Raw genomic sequence first — 24,203 nt, forward strand, 5'->3', positions numbered from 1 at the left:
GTTTTTAGTATTTCCTACCATTATATTGGTTTCTTCTGTCTCTGAAAATCTAAAAAATTGTCTGAGGTTTTCTTTTGCATCGTCATCCTACGCTGCCACTTTTTGTTTGCTTGTTTGTTTCTGTCTCCCGCTTGAGTTTTAACCGAACTCTTAGAATGTTCGGTTACTCATCATTACTTTCAAATGTCCACATCAGCAAGATACATCTCTGAGTTATTTTAAAAATGTATTTTTTATTTTTCACGCTTTATGGACTATTTACAAGACCATTTAATAATCTTATTACATACTTTTGAAATGGAATATTTATCAAGATTCACAATTATTTGATTTGACATAAAATTGAAATGCATACAAACCACTCTCATTCTAGGAATTGCCAGCACAGCTCTTCCTTCCTCTGTGGAGAAATTAGATATTTTAGTTTGAGTACATTCCTTGTACTCTGCCTAGTTCTTTCCACTTTTCTTCTTAAGGAATGTAGCTCCCAGTTCTCTGCTCCCTCTCCTCCCATCCACCTTCTTGCAACAGAAGCTGTCTGTATGTATGTAGTTAGTAGTGAACTTGCCAGGGCACACACACTATGTAAATACACTGGATAATAGAATGATTATTTTTTTGTTTGGCATATCCACTGAGTCTAAGAGTTAGGACACATTTTTATGGTGTTCAAATGAATAACCTTTCAGGTCTTCATTTGCTTACACATTACTTGAAATTGTTGGGTTGAAATATGTAAAGGGCTTGCCTGGGAGTTTTGATTGTTTGTCTTATGAAGAACTCTTTATTTTTCAACCCCATCAGTATCAAGGCAAAAAATCAGACAACTGGGACCCACTTTATTAAATGGAGTTTCCTTTAAGTGAATCACTAGCATTTTTCATGAGGAATAATTCCTACTTACAGCATGCTTGTAGAGAATTATTCCTGGTTATTAATAATAATGGTAATAATATAAACCCAGAATTTATGAATTTCTAATGCATGGATCACCACTGAATATCAAATAAGCCATACCACTTTCTGGGCACAAACTGGTGATATTTGATAATACTTTAAAGTGTAAGGTAATAGTTTAAAAAATAGTACTTGAAAACCTTTATTCTTCTAGAATAAAGAACATATGCAAGAACAAAGACAGGAAGGAAGGTCACAGGAGCTTCCTGGGAAGCTCAGCTTTTCTCTCTTTTGTCCTTGGCCTTGAAGACCTACAGTTTGAAATCTTTAAGTAAATCTTAATGCAGAATTCTGCAGATTCTGTGCCTGGTCTGTCCATTGTGAAATTTAGTGCTTTATAGTGCAGGTTGAGAAGTCTGCTTTGATAGCTGATGTTTGTTTCTGAAAATGTAGAAAGGCTACGTCTAAAGTCAGTTCCATGTAGGATTTCTCCCCTTTATTTTCCATGTGCTCCGTAGCCAGAGATGCTGAACCTTAGAGGGCTAAGTTTCATCTTCTGTGACTTTAATGGAAATATGAGAAGATGAAATAGTAGACATTAAAAGGAATTTTTAATGTGCTGCCTTTCAATTTATAAATGGTTGTAAAATCCATTTCATTGACTTTTTAATTATTTGGAAAGTTTTATGCGAATATAAATGAGTAGGATGGATAACTGAAGGAAAGGATGGGGAAAGCAGGGTGTCCAGAGGATCAAGACAAACAAGTAAGCAGACGGCCTGAGAGTGGCAGCACCCACCACCAGCTAGTGACCTGGGTCCTCATCTTCTACCCTCTTTTTAGGACCTCTGTGAAACTTTGTTTCTCTGATGGGTAAACTAGATCACTGTCTCCAAAATCAAAATTCAAATTTGATTTGCACTAAGTGTTATTTTACCTACTTCTTTTCTTATGCTCTTCCACAAACTCCTTTTTCCTCTGTTCTAGAATAACCTGTGTGATTTTTTTTTGTCAAATAGAACAATAGAATAGAAATTAAGCATATTGTTTTGGATTCTTCTTTACTAGGAGAAAGTCCATGAGTTTATCTTTGTCTTAATTTAATATCAGTCTGTGACAATTGTGGTCCTTGCTGACAATGGCCGCCATACATTGGCCTCTTCTCCCCCAGTAGTGTCAATAAATCAGTGAGTTTCCCATACAAAATTCTGCACCTGGCTTTCACATTTGCAAACTATGGGACTATTGGCCAGTCACTTTGCCTCTTTTAGTCTCACTTGTACACCTGAAAGGTAAGTAATAAGATACACATTTTCCAATAGTCCTTCACGTTGTCTGCACAGTGCACTTGTATGTATTAAAATTACAGCTAAGCCTGTTCCCTACTAATCACATGAGATGTGATTTTCTTCTTCATGCTCTTGTTGACAGTGTTCCAAATACTTAACAGTGGCCTCATGGGTTAACTAATATGTTGTATTCATTGCTCTCATATTTATTTACTGTGACATACATAAACTACCGTAATTTTTTGCTTTATTTAAATTCATAAAATGTGCATGCTTCTAAAATTACCAAGTTAAAATGTAATTAGGTTCAGGTCTTCACTTATTTACATAACATAAATTGCTCATTTTATGTAAATCACTTGCCCCCCAAACCCTGAAATCTCCAAGAAATCATTCAAAGTCTGCACCTGAAAAAGCAACAATAACAACAACAAAAATAAACAAAAAATGTGGAACTAGAATATCAACTTAGTGTATTTGGGTAGCTACAACTACATGTTATAAACTAGTACCTTACAATCAACAGGAATTTTTTCTGCTAAATCCAGGGTGAAATAATGGCAAATGCAAGAAATATCTGGTTCCTGGAAGCCTTTTCTCACCCTATCCTCATATGACAGAGGGTAGTCTGTTTTCCTTAGTTCATTTGCTCTGCTTTGTGCTTTAATGATAGTTTGCAGTTTTATGACATAATTTAATAACTTTTGCATAATTTAGTATAAAAATGATCATTACTCCATACATAACTTCTGTAGTTCTATAGATTATAGTTTTCTTATCATTGGCTTCCCACTTAATATCCACATATAAGGGAATACATGCTATATTTGTTTTTCTGGGCCTGGGTTAATTCATTCAGAATGGATTTTATCTAGTTCTAGCCATTTACCTACAAATTTCATAATTTTATTTTCTTTAATAGCAGATTAATATACCATTGTCTTATAAATTCATATGTTGAAGGACATACTGATCATTCCCAATTTCTGGATATTAAGAATAGAGTAGCAATGAACATGGATGAGCAAATGTCTCTGTGGTTGGATGAAGCATCCTTTGGGTATATGCACAAGAGTGATATAGCTGGATCATGAGGTAGATCAATTCCTATCTTTCTGAGGAATCACCACACTGATTTCCATTCTAACTGTACAAGTTTCCACTCTCACTAGCAATGAATGAGTGTACTTCTTACTTCACATCCACACCAGCATGAGCTATTGCTTGTTTTGTTGATCTTAGCCATTCTGACAAGTGCAAGATGGAATCTCAAAGTGGTTTTGATTTACATTTCCCTAATAACTAAGGATGTTGACCATTTTTTAAGTTTCTCAGTCACTTGAGTTTCCTCTATTGAGAATTCACTGTTTAGAACTGTATCCCATTTTTTAAATTGAGTTGTTTTCTTGATATCTAATTGTTTGAGTACTTTATATGTTTTGGATATTAGCCCTGTGTCATATGTGGAGTTGATTGTTGTGGAATATTAGTTGAAGATGGTGTTACATTCATTTATGCTGTGGAATAATTTTTTTAATGATGAAAAGATGTATTTCATTCTTTTATGTTGCATTTGTTTAACTCTGTGAAGCTGTGTTGTTTTGTCTGTCTAAAGCACCTCATTGTTACACTAAAGAGCTGAATGGCCAATAGCTAGGCAGGAGAAGGATAGGTGTGGCTGCTATGCAGAAAGAATAAAGAACAGCAAAAAAAAAAAAGAGAAGGAGGGGAGGACTCCAGGTACCAGCCACATAGACAACTATGAAGTCAGAAGTAAAGAAAGAAATATAGAATAGAGAAAAGTAAAAGTCCAGGGGCAAAAGGTAGATGAGATAATTTAAGTTAAGAAAAACTAGCTAGAAATAAGCCAAGCTAAGGCCCAGCATTCATAAGTAAGAAAAAGTCTCTGTGTATTTATTTGGGATCTGGGTGGCAGGCCCCCAAAGAGCAAAAAGTAAAAAACAAAACAAAACAAAAACTACAATTGATGAAAATCTTTTCTCATTCTGTAGGCTACCACTTTGAATAAAGGTGTCCTTTGCTGTGAGAAAACTTCTGAGTTTCATAAGGTTCCGTTTATTAATTGTTCATCATAATGACTATGCCAATGGTATTCTGTTTAGAAAGTCTTTTTCCTGTGCCAATGAGTTCAAGGATATTATTGACTTTCTCTTCTATCAGGTTCAGTGTACCTGTTTTATATTGAGGTCTTTGATCCATTTGGAGTTGAGTTTATGAAGAGTAATAAGTATGAATCCATTTGATTCTTCTACATGCAGCCATGCAATTGACCAGTACCATTTGTTGAAGATACCATCTTTATTTCATGTGTATTTCTGTCTTCTTTATAAAAATGCCTGTGTATACAGGTGTGAGGATTTTTGTAGGGGGTTCTTCAATTGGATTCTGTTGATCAACATGTCTGTTTTTATGCTAATACTATAATGTCTTTATTACTATAGCTCTATAGTACAATTTGAGGTCAGAGATAGTGATACTTCTAACCTTCTTCTTTTAATTTGCTTATCTGGAATTATTTATTCCTTGTGGTTTTTTTTGGGTTTGATTAACCTCCTCAGGCTGAAGTTTTCCTTCTGAGACTTTCTGTTTTGTTGGATTTGTAGAGAGATTCTGCTTAGAGATGGTTTATCATGGAACATCTTTTTTTTTTTCTCCATTTATTGTAATTGAAAGTTTTGCTGGTCATAGTAGTCTAGCCTGGCATCTGTAGTTTCTTAGACTTTGTAGAACATCTGTCTAGTCCCTTCTTACTTTTAGAGTCTCCATTTAGAAGTTAGGTGTTATTTTAGTAGTTCTCTCTTTATAATTTACTTAATCTTTTCCTTTGTAGTTTTATATGTTCTTTCTTTATTCTGTATGTTTAGTGTTTTGATTATTATGTGCTAAGGGGAATATCTGTTCTGGCCTAGCCTATTTGGTATTCGGTAGGCTTATTATACATACATGGGTACCTCCTTCTTTAGGTTGGGGACATCCTCTTCTATGGTTTTGCTGAAAATATTTTCTGATGGGTGACATTGCTCTGTATGCTATGAATGTGTTGCTCTGATTGGTTAATAAATAAAATGCTGATTGGCTAGTAGCCAAGCAGGAAGTATAGGAGACAAGGATAATTCTGGGAAGAGGAAGGCTGAGTCAGGAGATGCCAGCCTACCATCTATGGAGCAGCATGTAATGGCACACATGTAAAGCCACAGAACATGTGGCGATTGTATAGATTAACAGAAATAGGCTGAGTTTAAGTGTAAGAGCTAGTCAGTAGGGAGCCTGAGCTAAGGGCCAAGCAGTTTTAATTAATATTAGCCTATGTGTGTTTACTTGGGTCTGAGTGGCTGCAGACCAGGTAGGACACAGGAAAACTTCTGGCAACAATTTTCTGTTCCTTTGACCTGTATTTCTTTTTCTTCCTCTATCAGATTATCCATAGATTTGTCTTTTTCATAATGTTTCATATTTCCTTGATGTTTTATGCCTGCCGTTATTTAAATTTTACATTTTCTTTGACTGAGGATTCCATTTCTTTGAATTTGTCTCCATTGACTCAAATTCTCCCTTCCATCTCTTGCATTCTGTTGGTGAGGTTGCCATTATTATTCTTTTTACATTCCTAAATACTTCATTTGCAGATTTCCCAGTTTGGGTTTTCTTTATCAATTATATTTCTACTTTTAGGACTTGAAGTGTTTTATTTCTTTCTTTCCATTGCTTGTTTATGTTTTCATAGAATTCATCAAGGGATTTGTTCATTTCCTCTTTAAGAACCTCTATTGTATTCATAAAGGTTATTTTAAGGTCCTTGTCTTGTGCCTAAGCTATGTTGCATTTCTCATGGCCTACTATGGTAGAGTTGCTGGGCTATAGTGAAGACATATTGTCCTGGCTGTTATTGATTGTGTTTTTACACTGGCATCTAGGAATCTGGGTTTGGGATGATTGTAATTCTAGGTGCTGATATCTAGTCTTGTCTTTGTTGGGTGTGTGTTTTGTTCCTTTGTTTCTCTTCCTCTCTGTGGTTCTTAGGAGGCTTTATTGCTGTGGGTTGCCTGGCAGGGAATTATTCTAGGATCTTCCCAGGTGTGACCACAGGGTTTACTGGGTAGAATGTGTTTCTAGGTAATGGGAGCTGACACTTATGAATGGGGATGACTAGAAGTGAGCAGGTGTGTTGGTGACTTATTTTAAGGTATGTTACTTTTGTTTATGTTGCATTTGTTTAACTCTGTGAAGCTGTGTTACTGTGCCTGTCCAAAGCATCTGATGATCTAATGAAGAACTTAATGGCCAATGGAAAGGCAGGAGAAAGGATAGGCAGGGCTGGTAGGTAGAGAGAATATGGAGAAGGAGAAATATGGGGGGATAAGAAGAAGTAGCCAGAAAAGAAGATCTTCAGACTCCAGCCACCCAGCTACATAGCAGGTCACAGAGTAAGAGTAAGATTTACCAAAGTAAGAGAATGGGAAAAGTTCCAAGGCAAAAGATAAACAGGTTAATTTAAGTTAAGAAAAGCTGGCAAGAAATAAGCCAAGCTAAGGCTGAGCATTTACAATTAAGAATAAGCCTCCCTGTGTTATTTATTCGGGAACTGGGTGGCGGGTCCCCTCAAAAGAGCAAAAACAAACAGCAACAGAGGGGCATGAAGGTGTCCACAGTAGAGAGAAAATCATAGTGTTCTACTAGGATCTTCTTAGTCTCCCAGAAATGGGAGTAGAAAGTTAAGAGAGACAACAACATGTAGTCTGCTATAGAGTTGGGGATGAGACTTGGAGGATTGAATTTGGAGACAAGGAAAGAGAGTGAAGATTTGAAGCTAGAGTATCTGTTTTGCTGGCCTACTTGTTTCTTTGGAGGCTTGGCTGTCAGGTTCCCAGGGACAGCCTGCTGGAGTTCAGGCAGGCTGAGGAAAAAGATGGAGGAGGTTTGTGAGATCTGCTGGAGATAGGGGCAGAGAGTAGGGGAAGCCATAGTAGATGGTCTGCTACAGAGATGGGGTTGAGGCTGGAGATTGGATTGGGAGGGGATGCTGGAGATGTTAAGATTGTGGTTAGGCTACCTGCTTCACTGGCCCCATGTCTCAATATTTTCTGAGAATCACATGGGTGCAAAATTGTAGGTTCTTTAAAAGGATAGCTATTTTTTTTTAAAGGAAACAGACAAGAGATAAATTTATTCCTTATATTATTTGGCTTGGATAGAGCTTCAGTAGACTGGTGAAATGTCCATTATAGTGTTTGCTGGTGCATAAACAGTGTGCTACAGAATCTTCCTGAAACATTTAATTCTCAAATGCACCATGAACTTCTCAGTTTCAATTTCAAATATTCACGACTATAATATCCTACCAGAATACTTATAAGTTGGAAGTCAACTGAAAATTTAAAGTTGGTCTGATCAAAAGTCTAAATATATTTTGTTAATAAAGTATCCTGATGTAATTACCAGCAAGAGTAGAAATTAAGGCTATGCAGGTGCAAGCATATCTTACAGTCTGCACTATGTTGTAAAACTTACATTTCTTTAGTTGTTGTACATATTTATTTCACTTGAGAGCTTTAAACTGATTTGACTTTATTTAGAAATTTCACTTGCAGCAGTACACATAAATAGAAATGTACACCATTTGAAAGTGCCTTTCTTGGCCTCATTTATTTATTTGTCTCTATGCTCCTCTTTCTCCTTCTCCTCATATAGAATTATAAATGTATGTAATTTTGTGCATATCCAATATTGCACACACAACTATACTTCTCCCTTGTCAAAATAAATTGCTTTGTTTTGAGAATGGGTCTTTTCATATAGTCTGAGTTGCCCTTGAATTCACAACATCTCACCTCAAACTCTCAATTTTCTGTCACTAAGCCTGGCTTTACATTTCTTCATATCAAAGCAAACCATCAAATCTAAATGGTCCAATGTTCCCTCTACTCACTACCCTTATCTTTGTACTCTCTTTTTAAGACAAGTTCCTAATGTTTAAAACATTCAGACTATTGCCATTTTTCCTTTTCTACTTTACACTATTTGCTTGTATTTCTAATTTTATAATCAACAAGGACCTTTAAAACTGTTAGTCATGAGTGTTTTAATTTTCACTTTTTTTTATTAAAAATTTTTCATTCATTTTACACACCAATCAAAGATCACAATTTTCCTCCTCCCACCCTCAGGCTCCCCTCCCACCCCACCCCTCACTCCCATCCCATCCCCCACTCCCACCCACAAGAAGGTAAGGCCACCCACAGGGAGGCACTTCCAGTAGAGGCAAATCCAAGCCCTTTTCCCTGCCTTAAGGCTGCACGACATGTCCCATCATAGGTAGTGGGCTCCGCAAAGCTGGCTCATGCACCAGGGATGGATTTTGATCTTACTGTAAGGGGGCCTCCCAAGCAGATCAAGCTACACTACTGTCTTGCCATGCAGAGGGCCTAGTCCAGTCCCATGTAAGCTCCACAGCCATTGATCCAACTTTCATGAGTTCCCTTCAGTTTGGTTTGGTCATCTCTGCAGGTTTCCCCCATCATGATCCTGATGCACTTGCTCATAGAATCCCTCTTCTACCTCTTTGACTAGACTCCTGGAGCTCTGTCTGGTGACTGGCTGTGGATCTCTGCATCTGCTTCCATCAGTCATTGGAGAAAAGTTCTGTGATGACAGTTAGGGTATTCGCTGGTCTGATCTCTTGAGCAAGCCAGTTCAGTTCAGGCACCCTCTCCACTATTTCTAGTAGTCCAGGCTGGGGTCATCCTTGGGGATTCCTGACAACTTCCCTAGCACTGAGTTTCTCTCTATCCCCATGATATCTCTCTCTATCATGGTATCTCTTTCATTGCTTTCCCCCTGGGAAGGGGAAATAGAAGAGACCTTCATGAGTAAACTGGGGATGAGGGGTGGGCAATGAAGAGTAGGGGATAGGGGATGAGAGCATAAGGGGATGGGATGGTTGAGTAGCTTTCACTTCTTAAGTCATCAGTAGCTTCCTTTTACTTATTCAATGAGCACATTTCAGTAACTTACTTCCTTGCTAATGAAGGACCTCACTTGAAAAATAGTCTTTTAAAAGCATCTTGAATTTATATATTGACTAGTGAATTTAACAAAAACAGGCAAATAAACAAAAATGACCTAAACAGTGGCTAAGTCAAGAAAGATGTTTTGTTTGCACATAGAGTAGCTTGGAACTAGGAAGTCAGAGGAATATGGCAATGCCAAGGTATCATTGAGGATCTAGAGTCCTACTTTTTTAGCATCATCCCTCAAGTTCACCTGTGGGTCCACTATGGATCGTGCAGCTCCAGTTACTGTGAGGACCAGGAGAAGGAGACAAATGACAGAGAAGTCACCGTCCTTCCAGCTGAGTGTGCCAGTATCTGACTGTTGTCATCCACTCCACTTTTGAAGAAGATGTTGTCACGGCCGTGCGAAATACCCTGAAAGTGATGCTACAGAATAAAATATATTTTAACATTTGTATCGTCATCTAGAACAACATTTGAATTTTGTAAAGAATGAAGAGGATATTGCTTGTAGTCAGCTGTACATGTTCCTTTATATGTGTCCTCTGTTATACCTTTTACTTCCTCACATCAAGTTGAAGAGGTTCAATCCTCTCCAATCTTTAAGCAGTAGCTGTTGCAGGATGCCAGAATGCCAGATTTCAACCCTAGCTCCACTATCTATTACCTGTGAGACACCAGGAAAGAAGCATCATCTCTTTGTCCCCAGTTTTGCAGCACTCCCTCCAGGAAACTGTAATGACAGTGGTATAACCTCCTCAAGTTATTTAGAGTGTCAAACAAGATTGTATTTGTGATACACTTAAATCATTGCCTTGGGAAAGGCTATTTTCCGTAATATTGATCTTCATGCCATTGGACGTGTCTGAACCCAGTATCATCTATCCAACCCGTTCTGGGTGAGTCTGAGTTCTGTGTATGCTGGTTTCAAAGCAGCTTCGGTCCCCAGATTCTTAGTGGCCCCTCCTCTTCAAACAACGTTTCAGACTAAATTCACACCTCCCATTTCATTTTTATCAGTCAGTAAGAACATACGAGCCTTTCTGAATGGAGTGTCTAAAGTGACTATGTAGTTTTTTTTTTTTTTTTTTTTTTTTTTGGACCTGAGTAAGATCCTCCATGTCATTACCTCACTGAACAAATCCTTCCACAGAACTGCCACAACACAATTGCAACTTCATCATTAACAAACTCCCATAACAAACTGCTATAATGTACAGACATCCTTGGGAGTGTCTCTGTCATGAATAAAACTATTTCCCTAGTGGAAATTTAACTAGCAGAGTATTTTCAAGTGACTTTCTTTTTTTTTTTTTCAAATTGCAATGGTATAAAGAATGATATTATTACAATTTCTTCTTGCCACATCCCAAACATTATCTTTCAGTGTGAAGACTTTCACATATATCACCTACTCCCAGTTCTAGATGTTCCTCTCTGTTGAATTTCTCAATGCATATTATATAGACTGTCGTAATAACACAAAGCTGCTACCTCTCTGGATGACTTCAGTACTGAAGGGGTTTCCTTGGCTTCCCATCTAACTCCAGACTCTATCTCCAGAGTCATCAGATTTTATCCCCTTTGAACCTCCCTGTTCTCCTTTTCTCTCAGCTTGCCACATTATCATTTTTTTTCTGAGATCTTGTTTGTTAAATCTCACCATGATCATTGTGTTGCCATCAAATTCTAGTCTGTTGAATTTCCTTTATTCGACTGCCTTGGTAATTTTAATTTTTTTTCTTGTTTTACAGCCTAGATTAATGAGGTCTTTCTTTTAAAAATTCTCTTTTTAATATTATAAGCTTCCTTGACTCTCTTTTAGAGGTACCTATTTGGCAGAATCTCAGTTCTGGAAATAAGCCTACCAGTAAATTGTCTGAACTTGAACTTGAGTAGTCAAGCAAGTACAAAAAGTGACCACCTGGGATCTCGTGATCTCACTATAAATTAACAGCTGCTGAACTTAACGGGCTCCTTAGCCCTGCTCAGTAACCTTGTTGTATGTCCTTGTAAAACAGCCAAAAATTCCTCTTAAATCATGCCTTTTTCAAACCTTTTTGATGTTAGTAAAATTTCCATCTTCCCATCATCCATTATCAGTTTCAGTAATTACTTACATTCTGATTCCCTGAAAACAGAGAATCTCCTCCCTAATTACTTTCTCAACCTCTTGATGGCAAACTGACTACAGCCATCCATTTTTTTTCACCACTGACAAGGAAATGTCCTCTTTGTATCTAAGTGATGTGCTTCAATGTCTATTAGGATCTCAACTTTGCAGAAAGTTTGCACAAAAGATTATAGGTCCTTTCTCTTCAGTATTACCTCTCCCACCTGGTGGATTCTTTCCCTCTAGTTTCCTTTCGGGATTCTCCCATCAAAACAAACACAGAAACACAAGGACTCTCACTGGATTCCTCACCTGCCATATTTTATCTTCTACATATTTTTAAATATGACTGATCTTTACACAAATTACTGTTTTGTTATTTCCCACCCATACCTTGTGCATTTAATCAAGCAGTTTTTCTGCTATTCTTTCTACCATGAGAATTTCAATGTTGTATTTTTGTTGAGATGTGTCTTAGGGTTTCTATTGCTGTGAAGAGACACCGTGAGCATGTGACCACAGCAATTCTTTTATTTAAAAAAACTGTTTTATTCATTTTACATACTAACCACAGATCCCCATCTCATCCCTCCTTTTCCTCCCCCACCATACTTTCCCAGGTCTCCACTCATCTCCTCCTCCAAAAGGGTAAGGCCTCCCATGGGGAGTCAGCAAAGCCTGATACATTCAATTAAAGCAGGTCCAAGTCTCTCCCCCTGCATCAAGGGTGGGCAAGGTGTCTCACCATAAGTAGTAGGCTCCAGAAAGCCAACTCATGCAGCAGGGTTAGATCCTGATCCTACTGTCAGGGGCCCCTCAAACAGACCAAGCTACACAACTATCTCCTGTATGCAAAGGGCCTAGTATGGTTCTATGCAGGTTCCACAGCTGTCAGTCTAAAGTTCATGAGTTCCTATGAGCTTGGTTCAGTTGTCTATGTAGAGTTCTCCATCATGATCTGTAGATTTCTCCATCATGATCTTGACCCACCCTTGCTCATATAATCCCTCTTCCCTCTCTTCAACTGGACTCCTGAAGCTTAGCCTGGTGTTTGGCTCTGGATCTCTGCATCTGCTTCCACCAGCTGCTGAATGAAGGGTCTACGATGACAGGGTATTCACTGACCTGATTATTGGGGTAGGCTAGTTCAGGCACCCTCTCCACTATTGCTAGTAGTCTAATCTGGAGTTGTCCTTGTAGATTCCTGGGAATTTTTCTAGCTCCAGGTTTCTCCCTTATACCATAATGTCTTCCTCAATCAAGATATCTCTTTCATTGCTCTCCACTCCATCCCTCCCCCAGCTTGACCATCCCATTCCCTCACGTTCTCATCCCTCATCCCCTACCCTCTAACCCCCCCCATTCCCAGTTTACTCATGGAGAGCTCATTTGTTTCCCCTTGCCAAGGTGATCCATGCATCCCTCTTAGGGTCCTCCTTGTTTCCTAGTGTCTCTGGAACTGTGGGTTGTAGTTTGATTATCTTTTGCTTTACATCTAGTATCCACTTATGAGTGAGTACATACCATTTTTGTCTTTCTGAGTCTGTGTTACCTCACTCAGGATGATATTTTCTAGTTCCATCCATTTGACCACAGCAATTCTTTTTTTTATTAATTTTTTTAAAATTCATTTTATATACCTACCACAGATTCCTGTCTCATCTCTCCTCCCACACCCACCCAGTCTTCCCTGCAACCCATTCCCCATCCCCTCCTCCAAAAGGGTATGGTCTCCTGGTACATTCAGTCATGGCAATTCTTACAAAGGAAAGCACTTAATTGGGGCTGGCTTATACTTTCAGAGGTTACATCTATTACCATCATGGAGACAAACATGGAAGCCTACAGGTAGACATGGTTCTGGAGAAGGAGTTGAGAGTTTTACATCTTGATCTTGAGGCAGCATTAGGAGAGTGTGTGCCACAGTGAGTGTAGCTAGAGCATATGAGACCTCAAAGCCCAACCTCCAGTGACATACTTCCTCTAACAAAGCCACACCTACTCCAACAAGGCCAAACTTTCTAATAGTGCCACTCCCTACAGGCCAAGTATTCAAACCCATGAGTCTATGCATTGGGGTATCCCTATTCAAACCACCACAAGATAGATAATAATCCTATAAAGTAGGAAAATTACATAGGGCAGAAATACGGTCCATTTCCAAGGTCCTTGGTTCAGATATCTAGGCCAAGTAAAATTTTGGTTGACGATATCAATGTAAGAGATCAAAATCTTCCAGAGAAAATGTGTTTTTATTCCAGAGCTCTGTTACAGCCTTAGAAGTGGATTTCACATACAGTGGATATGTTGGCGAAAATATCTTATTGTATATTATTTCTTCATTTCAATATCAGAGTAATTTATTCACCAACATCTTTATCTTAGTGTCAAGAAATATTTATCTAAAAATATGTCACGTGGAAAATGTCTAGTATCTCAATGAAATTATGTCAAAGTACATGTGTGAGACATCTAACTTGGCTTGAACTCAGCTGATGAATAGTTGTAAAGCAGTTGTGTATAGAAATTATTACTAGCTTTTTTTGATAAAAGAAATTTTAGAGTACTATCTGGTTGTTAAGTCAAAATAGATGAAGAAAAATTACATTCATTATTTAAGCCTACAAGAATTATTTTATCACATAGACCTTATATATTTTGAAATTTATTTTAATAAATTGAAAAAAATTGAATTTTTTTTTGTCAAGAGAAAGTCTAGAAATAGAAAGCTAGAAATGTTGTTTGGAAGGTAGTCTATAATTTTTATATTGTTAAAAAAACAATAATTTTTTTCCTTTGATATGTAAAGAGTTGGTGAAATCCTGTTGTACAGCCATGAACTTCATGCTTAGAATCCTGTATGTGCACCCATGAACCTTCAAGCTTAGATACCATTTGGGAAAGCAAGGATTTTTTTTTTCTTTTCAATAATTTTCCATTAATTTGCTTTTGTCTGAGTCCAGTGATCTATCTCTTTATATTAATCAAACTTTGTGGAAGAAATAATTGTACTAATGTATACAAACAGTGAGAAAAATGGAAATGGTTTTTCTATCTTTTAAATTCACAAATTGTTCAGACCTTTTTTTTTTTTGTTTGTTTTTTTGAGACAGGGTTTCTCTGTGTAGCTTTGCGCCTTTCCTGGAACTCATTTTGTAGACCAGGCTGGCCTCGAACTCACAGAGATCCGTCTGCCTCTGCCTCCCGAGTGCTGGGATTAAAGGCGTGCGCCACCACTGCCCGGCCTGTTCAGACCTCTTAATTAAAGCACAAACTGCCCAGGCAGGCAAGAGATTCTGCTAAGCTTAGAGCTGTAATAGACAGTTAACATACAAAGACGATGCCATACACATAAACTATTTCTTATTTTTATTGTTTCTTACTCTCTAGATTGGAGTGTCTGAGCTTTTTTCTATCTGCTGTCTTAGCCTTGGTGCCTCCTCTACTTTAGCATTTGTCAAAGCACATTATACTTTTCAGTTCACTTTTAAAATAACTTTCTTACCATATTTTGGTTACATACAGGGACAGGCAGTGTTCATCTTGCTCTATATTATATTTCCAGCAAATGAGCACAGATTTTGGCAAATGCTAAATTCTGTTTACACATACAGCTGAATGAAGAAGAAATGAAAAGAGAAACGTCCTAGGAGAATAATGAGAAATGATAGGTGAAATGAATATACTTTAAAAAAACCCTTCCTCTTATAATCAAATCCTTCCCTTGTTATAAACATGAGTAAATATAGAAATTAATTGGGGAACTCAGTCAGGATGAGTACATATGACAGAAGGAAGAGTTTGCTCCATAGTGATTTAAATAAAACCAGCAATAGATTTTGGCATGGATGGGCTTGAGAACAGATGCACATGCTTGAACTCTAAGTTTCTCATACTTTTCTTATTTAATTAATATAGTTAAATCACCACACTCATTTCAGTGAATATTAAATCCAACACATTACACATTGTTATGACTTTTGAAATAAAATACTGAAATTGAAATTTACTTTGTTTATTACTTTAGAGACAGAATCCTAAAGTATCTACAAACTCTAATGTCAATATTATATTAGATTATATATGTTTTGAAGTTGATATGTTTTAAAAGTCAACTGTAAACCAAATCAATTGGAAAATTAATGATCAGGATGAAAACAGGTTATTATAATTCAACTATTTAGTTTACTAAGATGTAAAGTTTTTTTGTTAAAACAAAATTTTAGATAATCCTAAAATAAAAATGACAAAATTGAATAAGAAGCTTGATTTTAGATTAAATGTGAGACAGCAAAGTCCTTTAATTCAATTTGTTTTTTAAAAATGCCATGAGAAAAACCAGAACACAAACCCAAGTCGCAGAGAAAAAAACATAGTCTTTAATGAAATAAAGAAGTGACTGTGACCTTGACGACTAAAATTGAAAGAGTACATGCAAAAATGCATGGGATTGGTACCAACCAAAGAAAACACAGAGTTTAGGAGCAGATTTCTTTTCAAATCTTCAGTTATGTTCTTCTCTCAGTAACTCTGAAGGGCTTCCACAAGCCTCACCCTCTTCTTCCCTATGAATGTGCCCTGATGGGAGCTGAGTGGGGTTCAGAACTAACTGTTGTCTGGTTATCCTCTGCTTTACATCTAGTATCCATTTATGAGTGAGTACATATCATGTTTGTCCTTCTGAGTCTGGGTTAGCTCACTCAGGATGATATTTTCTAGTTCCATCCATTTGTCTACAAACCTCATGATGTCATTGTTTTTCTCTGCTGAGTAGTACTCCATTGTGTATATGTGCCACATTTTCTTTATTCATTATTCAGTCGAGGGGCATCTAGGTTCTTTCTAGGTCTGGCTATTATGAACAATGCTATGAACATAGTAGAGCATGTGTCCTTGTGGTATGATTGATTATTCCTTGGGTATATGCCCAAGAGTGGTATAGCTGGGTCTTGAGGAAGATTGATTCCCAGTTTTCTGAGAAACTGCCATACTGATTTCCAAAGTGGCTGTACAAGTTTACACTCTCACCAACAGTGGAGGAGTGTTCCCTTTGCTCTGCGTCTTCTCCAACATAAGCTGTCATCAATGTTTTTGATCTTAGCCATTCTGACAGGTGTAAGAAAATATCTCAGAGTTGTTTTGATTTGCATTTCCCTGATGACTAAGGATGTTGAGCAATTCCTTAAATGTCTTTTGGCTATTTGAAATTCTTCTGTTGAGAATGTTCTGTTTAGCTCTGTAGTCCATTTTTTTTTAATTGGATTGTTTGTTATTTTGATGTCTAGTTTCTTGTATTCTTTCTCTGGTGCATGAGCTGGCTTTTTAGAGCCCACTACCTATGGTGGGACACCCTGCACAGCTTTGATGCAGGGGGAAGAGCTTGGAGCTGCCTCTACTGAATGTATCAGGCTCTGCTGACTCCCCATGGGAGGCCTTACCTTGTTGGAGGAGGGAACAGGGGGTGGAATGAGGGGGAAGGATGGGGGTGGCAGGAGGAGGTAAGAGAAGGGGATCTGTAGTTGGTATGTAAAATGAATAAAAAATTCCTTAGTAAAAAAGATTAAAGAAAAGAAAATACAACATTCTAGAGATTACAGAATCTTCCCTCAAGATTAGGAAAACCAGGAGCCATATGATACGTGTAGTCCTAACATGTGGGAGGCTGAAGCAGTAGGGGATACTGAGTTCAAGGCCAATCTGGACCAAAGAAGAAAGAGAGAAAATAAAAAGGATAAGGATGGATTATTCTTGAAAAGAAAAAAGAGGATATTGGTAGTCATTAATTATTAATCAGTTATTTATGCTTGTTTTGGTTTCTTTTAACTCATGTGGTTATGCTTAAGACATTTTCTGTGTCAAATTTATAAATATCATTCATTTGTTCTCACTTCAATACCATAAAAATAAATATTAATTCATTTAAAAAAAGAACTATCTGGTAACTGACTAGATCACACTTCTGCTTTTCATACTGTGAGATCTTTGGCATGAAGCACATAATGACTACTTTAGTGCTTAAATGTACCTACTTTTCATAAAACATGGTCTCACAAAGCAAGCCTGTATTTCATCTGTTGTTCAAGAAAACACAAATCTCTTTCGGAGCTAGAGGAAAAAGTGGGCCTATTGAGTTTATTGGGAAAGAGTATGCTATGTTTGAAGTCAAACATTGCCAAAGGATTTTTTTTTTCTGGGCTGTTTTTCCTATTTGATGAAATCACAATTGATGAAATTCATTTTAGATTTGATCTGGTTCAGTCTGTATCCTTATCTGACCCAAATTTGGATGAAGCCAAAATACACCAAATTATACTTTGGAATGGGTAAATTTATCAAGAATGGAGGGATTTGAGTAATTTTTCCCTCTTAGGTTTATATATATTTAAAAAATAAACTGTGGAAGTATGTAATTTCCTAGGGAAATTAAAAAGCAAATCAATCCACGCTTAAATTTAAATCAATAGAGTAGTGGCTGTAAAATGAGAGAGGAAATGTTCAGATAGTTAAACATGTAAAAATAATAGATGTCTCCAGATAGGTTCACAGGTGAGCTCTTTCATAATTCCAATGAATAGTAAGAACACATTTTAACTCTTTCAAACTAGAGAAGGAGTCAAGGAGCTGCCTGAGGCTCTAGGTTAGTGGTGTACTTCTTCTACAGCCGAGAGGCTGGGCCTCTGCTAGACAGCATGGCTGCTAAGAACCTTTTACACAATTTATTATTAGTTTTGAGAATTCCATACATGAGTACTCATTGTAAATCATTTCTATCCCATATTCTCCCTCACCGCACAACTCCTCTAGTGCCCCATCCATTTCATCTCAACTTCATCCCACCATATTCTTTCATTATTGTTGTTGAGTCCATTTAGCATTGCTCACATTTGTGTGTATTTACAGATTATCATTTGGGGCTGGAGAAATTGTGAATGCCCCAAGTCAAAATCATGTCTGTCTTCTCTGAAGTTCTTCTGTATATGACAGGGATGCTGCACCCATGACATCTTAACAATGTGGTGCTAAACATGATCTCCACAGTGACAATAATAGTTGACATCCCATCTGGGATCAAGGAAACCTCACAAGGTCCCATCCCTATTGAAGAGCTAAAGGCAATTAAGGGTTTCTGAGAGAGGAAGAATTAGAGGTCTCCAGGAATACCCCTCCCAAGAGGCTACTAAGAATTTTAATGGTACTGTTTCATAGTCCTTTGGCTATCAGTTTAAGGTAGAGAGGAGCTATTGGAAATGGTAAGTGAGTGTGACTTTTATTTACTGGAGTAAATTGTTCTGATACACAGGAAAGTTGCATAGTTTAAAAAAATTGTACACATATGCTCTGAAAGGGAGGGAAATAAGAATACTACAGGCATCACATCTCCTATGACAGGAAGCTCACTAATAAACTAGACCACTCAATAATTTACCTGTATTGTTCCTATGGAACCAAAGCCCCAGAATGGAGCCAAGAGCACATAGATTAGAACCACAAGCCACAGAGAGCCTTAGGGAGTAAGGCTCAGCTCTAGTCCAAGAATTCACTACTGTGCCTACTCTCACTCTGACAACAAAACCTGTTTTTGGCTTTACATCATCTGTAAGTCAGACTCAGGCTTTTATAGCAAACTTCTCCAGAGAACTAACAAGGATCCAATAAGAAACATCTTATTAGGGTCCTAGAGAAGTCCCACAAGAGACCACCATCCACCGTACGCAATCAGCAATTATCTCGAGAGTAAGAGTTCCAGCATGCTGGGACCGCACATCTGACACAAAGGCAAAATGACGACCATGAGAGAAGCTTGCAGGCTCTCTTATACACAGCTAGAGGAATTCTAAGGGCAGTGAGGTCATTCTAGGATTGGCTTACATGAGTGCCAATCATGTTTGTCTGTTCCTAATTGGTTAGTGCTAGCAGGGGTTGGCGAAGGCTGTAGTTTCACCCTCATTGGGCAAATTTGGTTAATTTCCTGGTGGTGGTGGTGGGGGCGTGTTAGAAGATTTGTCCCTATTTGGTCTTTGCCTTGAGATACTGTGGGGGCTGGCTCAGGGTGGGGGGCTGGCTCAGGCCTGGTATTTGCAGTTCCCCTAATCCTTGCTGTGTGTGTGGGGTGGAATGGGGGGCATTAGAGACTGATTGTCCATTGTTTGTGGTTCTCTCAGAAACTCCAGTTTCAAGAGGTAGGAACTGAAGCCTAGTTCTTACCTGAGATACTAGGAATCTATCATTGTATTTTGCTGGCCTTCTCACATCTTTTGTCTTTTGATGGCACATCTCCAATGGAACAAAGAACCCCTCATTAGCCCCAACACTTAAAAACTCTTTAACTTTCCAATTTTACCATCCTGAGGCTCAAACATCCACCATAGGAAACTGTGGGGGATAACTGAACCATGCCCAAATTGTTACACGTATGTCGAAGAGTTAAATTTAACTATGTCTTTGTCACTTTCCATTAGGGAATAAAGTTTTCCTGCTTTTTGAAAATGATTCAGAGTGCTAATGTAAGACCTTACAAGGGAAGGTGGCAGAAATAATTTAACTGGATCTGAGTTTAAGACTCAAGACAATTCTGGCCATTTTTATTCATGCCCCATTTCCCTTTTTCATTTTGTTTTGAGACGTGGTCTCATTGGGTAGCTCTGGCTGTCCTGGAACACATTATATAGACCAGGTTGGTTTAGAACTCACAGAGATCCATCTGCCTCTGCCTCCCAAGTTATTGGGACTAACTATGCACTTCAGAATTTCAGTGTTGAAAGTCTCAGTATGTTATAGAAAAAAAATGTGCTGTAAGAACAAGAACAGTGGGATGCTGTGGCAGGATGTGGAAACAAGATAAACTTAGCAGGGAGAGTGTTCCATCTGATCTCCAGGACCAAGGCCATCTAGAAGAACAACTCTAAATAAAAACAGAAGAATTTCCAAGATATATCAAAAATGAGCAGAGAAATATGAAAGAAAAAATATTGGTTTTGTTTTAAACTCTTACATTTTGGCAGCAGAAAGTCTGCAGACATGGATGGTGACTTGTTATCATCATTACTATTTAACATTGTTAGAAAATTTCTCACCAATGCAGATTGTCAAGAGAAAGTTATAATGAATGTCAAAATGGGAACAGAAGTGTGAAATTGTTATTCCTGTTGTATATAATATGATTATATAACAAGACATTTCAAAGGCAGAAGTATCTCGCAAAATAATTTTAAAAATTATTATAGAAAATTATTGGCTTTCTTATGCAGTGTCTCCTAGAAATGACACACTACTTCTGGCTGCCTTAACAAGACCTGAACAATAACAACACAAATAGACTTGATAATGTAGAAGGGAGAAATGTCACAGGCCCCCACCCATAGACAAGGACAAAAGACAACTAAGAAATGCTGAAAGCAGGAAAAATAGTCTTCCCCAGGACAAAGCTTCCTAATTCATTATCTAAAACAAAGTGGTCAGCCATGAAATCATGTACATATAAGTAACACTATATAAACTCAACAGGTTGAAGGTAAATTGTGTGTGTGTGTGCATGTATGTGGTGATATTCTATCTGTGCTTTAATAAAGTTTGCCTGGAGATCAGAGGAAACAGCTAGCCATTTTAAGTAAACATAGAAGTCAGGCAATGGTAGCACATGCCCTTAATCTGATCACTTAGCAGGCAGGGTCTCTGTGTGTTCAAGGCAATACTAGGGGACAGAAAGAGAGGTGACACATGCCTTTAATCCTAGTACCAACCATAGAGACCTGGAGGTCTATACAGACAGGCAGTGAAAAGGAAGTGAGGTAGCTGGGCTAAGAGCCAATGAGAGGACAGAAAAGCAAGGCATATAAAGGCGGGGGTAGACATGAAGTAGCTGACATTTGGAAGCTGCAGAGTTGATGAAGTAAGGTTAGCTGGTGGCTTTTCCTATTTCCCTGATCTCTCTGAGTCTTTCACCCCTATATTTGACTCTGTGCTTTTTATTTAATAAGACCGTTTAGAAATTTGTCTACACATGTATGTACAATAACAAAAAAGAAAGCCCACTAATTTGAGAAGAAATAAGAAAGTATGATATGGAAGGACTTGAAGGAGGGGACATGGGAAAGGTTTAAGGGAGAAAAGGGAAGGGAAGAAATGATGTATTATATTTTAATTAGCAATTTAAAATTAATTAACTTAGAAATACAATGAATGAGGCCATTCATTAATGCAATTAAAAGAGAATATAATGTAGAAAAGCTTAGCTAGAAAATAAAATGCTCATGTGAACAAAATTTAAGAAGAAAATTAAAGAAGCCAATATGATTAGTTTTTATCCTGTTGTATTAAAATATTTAATATGCTAATACTTGAAAGAGTGACCAATAAACAAAATTTTATCCACATAAACTACTATGACAAACTTCCTCAAATGTGACAAAATTGTAATTTATTCTCGCAAAGCAGCCATTTGAAAATATCAAAGGAAATATTGATGAAAGGCATTAAGAAAAAGCAACATTTAAAACACAACACTACAGCATGAATATAAGTTTTATGTTATCAAAAGGAATGCAAATAAATGAAAGATTGAATATCATAGAAAAAATGGCAAGTAGGAAATGTGAGGAAATGATACTTTAGTCCCTGTTACTAATACAACAGATTCATTAAAATTATATAAACACTACTTCCTTCATATTAAAATAAATTTCATATGGCTCAAATATGTAAACATTAAAAACAGAAACTCTAGATGTCTAATCTAGTTTTGAATAAAATCCCTTGTAATCTGAAGATAACAATAGATAATTAAAATTTATATAATCTTTAATTCATCACTTCTGTTTAGGCATTTATTCTGTAGTTAAACTTACATAAGTAAGATAATTATTTGTAAGAAAGGTATAGTTGTGTTTTATAAGTTTCCAAAGACATTTGTAAGATATTGTGGCATTTGTTTTAGTAGACACAAAATTAAAACAATCTAAATATATACCTTTCGGGAACATCATTAAAATTTAATTCACCTGTTTAGTAGAACACAAATATAGCTCCTTTTTTTTTTTTTTTTTTTTTTTGGTTTTTTGAGACAGGGTTTCTCTGTGTAGCTTTGCGCCTTTCCTGGGACTCACTTGGTAGCCCAGGCTGGCTTTGAACTCACAGAGATCCGCCTGGCTCTCCTCCCGAGTGCTGGGATTAAAGGCGTGCGCCACCACCGCCCGGCAAATATAGCTCCTTATGCTCAAAAGGTTTCTATGTTTTGGTAGGGAATGTTAAGCCAAAGATATGATCAAGATATGTGAAGAAGGGACACAGGTGACATCATGCAGCAAGTTTCTCTCAACTGAAATAATCCATCCTGGAAGGAGGTTTTCTATGACTGATAAAGTAGATAGAATTTACAGGGTCCAGGAAATATGTAACCTACAAGTCTCAGAAAGTTCCTGAATCTTACAAAATTTATAACTCCTTTTCCCTAATCAAGATGATATACTTCAGGCCATTGGGTTTGAGGGGAGAGGCAGAGGCAGGTGGATCTTTGTGAGTTCGAGGCCAGCCTGGTCTACAGAGCGAGATCCAGGAAAGGCACAAAGCTACACAGAGAAACCCTGTCTTGAAAAACCAAAAAAAAAAAAAAAAAAAAAGAAACTCTCATCTATATAGCTGCCAGCAAGTCATTCAGGAAGCTTCAGGAGTGAGACTTTCATGTGTCATCACCCATGCCCAGATGATAAAGCTGCATGCTCTTATATGTGATCCCTACCTATATGTCTATAAGTAACTCCAATAAACTCATTGGTTCATCAGGTTAGACTCTGGTAGAACCGTTGCTTTGGTCTTTTATTGATCTCTTATCTGAGTTTGTTTGTTTCATCCTGGGAAACACCATACAAAAGATAATTATACAAGTGTCTTGTTTGTATTCAGAGCTATATAATGTTACTGCCTGAGTGATACATTTTTAGAAAGATTAATGAAAAGCAGTTTATTTCTGAAACACCAGTAATCCATGCATGATCCCTTTTGCATTTTTTATTTGTCTTTTTTCCCTCTTTCTAACCTCATTAGACAAACCTTCACTTCCAACTCTTCATGATCTAATTTATAGAAGTGTTAAAAATCTTCTGGATTCTTCTTTCAGTATTATATTTCTAGTTTCCTCTAATTTATGAACAGTTATATTCATTTTAAAATTTTGCTTACATAATTTAATTATTTGTGTGTCCCATATTTATTTAGCTATTTTGGCGTCACTTTACGTTGGTGTTTCAAACTATTTATTTTTTTAATTTTATGATTTAATTTTACATATTAGCCATGGATTCCCCTGTCCTCCCTCCTCCTGCCCTCCCCCCAATCCACCCTCCATTCTCACCTTCTCCAGTGTAAGGACTCTGCTGGGGATTCAGCTCAGCCTGGTAGATTCAGTTGAGGCAGGTCCAGTCCCCTCCTCCCTTCACCCAGGCTGAGCAAAGGGTCCCAGCATAGACTCCAGGCTCCAAAAAGCCCTCTCATGCACTAAGGACAGGTCCCGGTCCCACTGCCTGGGGGCCTCCCAAACAGTTCAAGCTAATTGACTGTCCCACTTATCCAGAGGGCCTGATCCAGTTCCATGGGGACTCCTCATCTATTGGTTCATAGTTCACGTGTTTCCACTAGTCAAACTATTTATTTCTAGCAAAGATTAAATTCCCTGCGACATTCATACAATGATGAGATAAATCTTAGGAGGGTAAATGCTGGGTTGTCACACCTGTTCATTTTTATTTTATACTTACAAAGCTTGATGTCTGACTGGGTTCAGTCACTATCATACAGCATAAAGAAGCCTGCACTCACATCCTGAGCAACTCTTGGTTATAATTCACTTAATTTTGATCATCTGATAGTGCAAGTAAACAT

This window comes from Peromyscus eremicus, chromosome 12 (assembly GCF_949786415.1).
Source record: "Peromyscus eremicus chromosome 12, PerEre_H2_v1, whole genome shotgun sequence".
NCBI lineage: Eukaryota > Metazoa > Chordata > Mammalia > Rodentia > Cricetidae > Peromyscus > Peromyscus eremicus.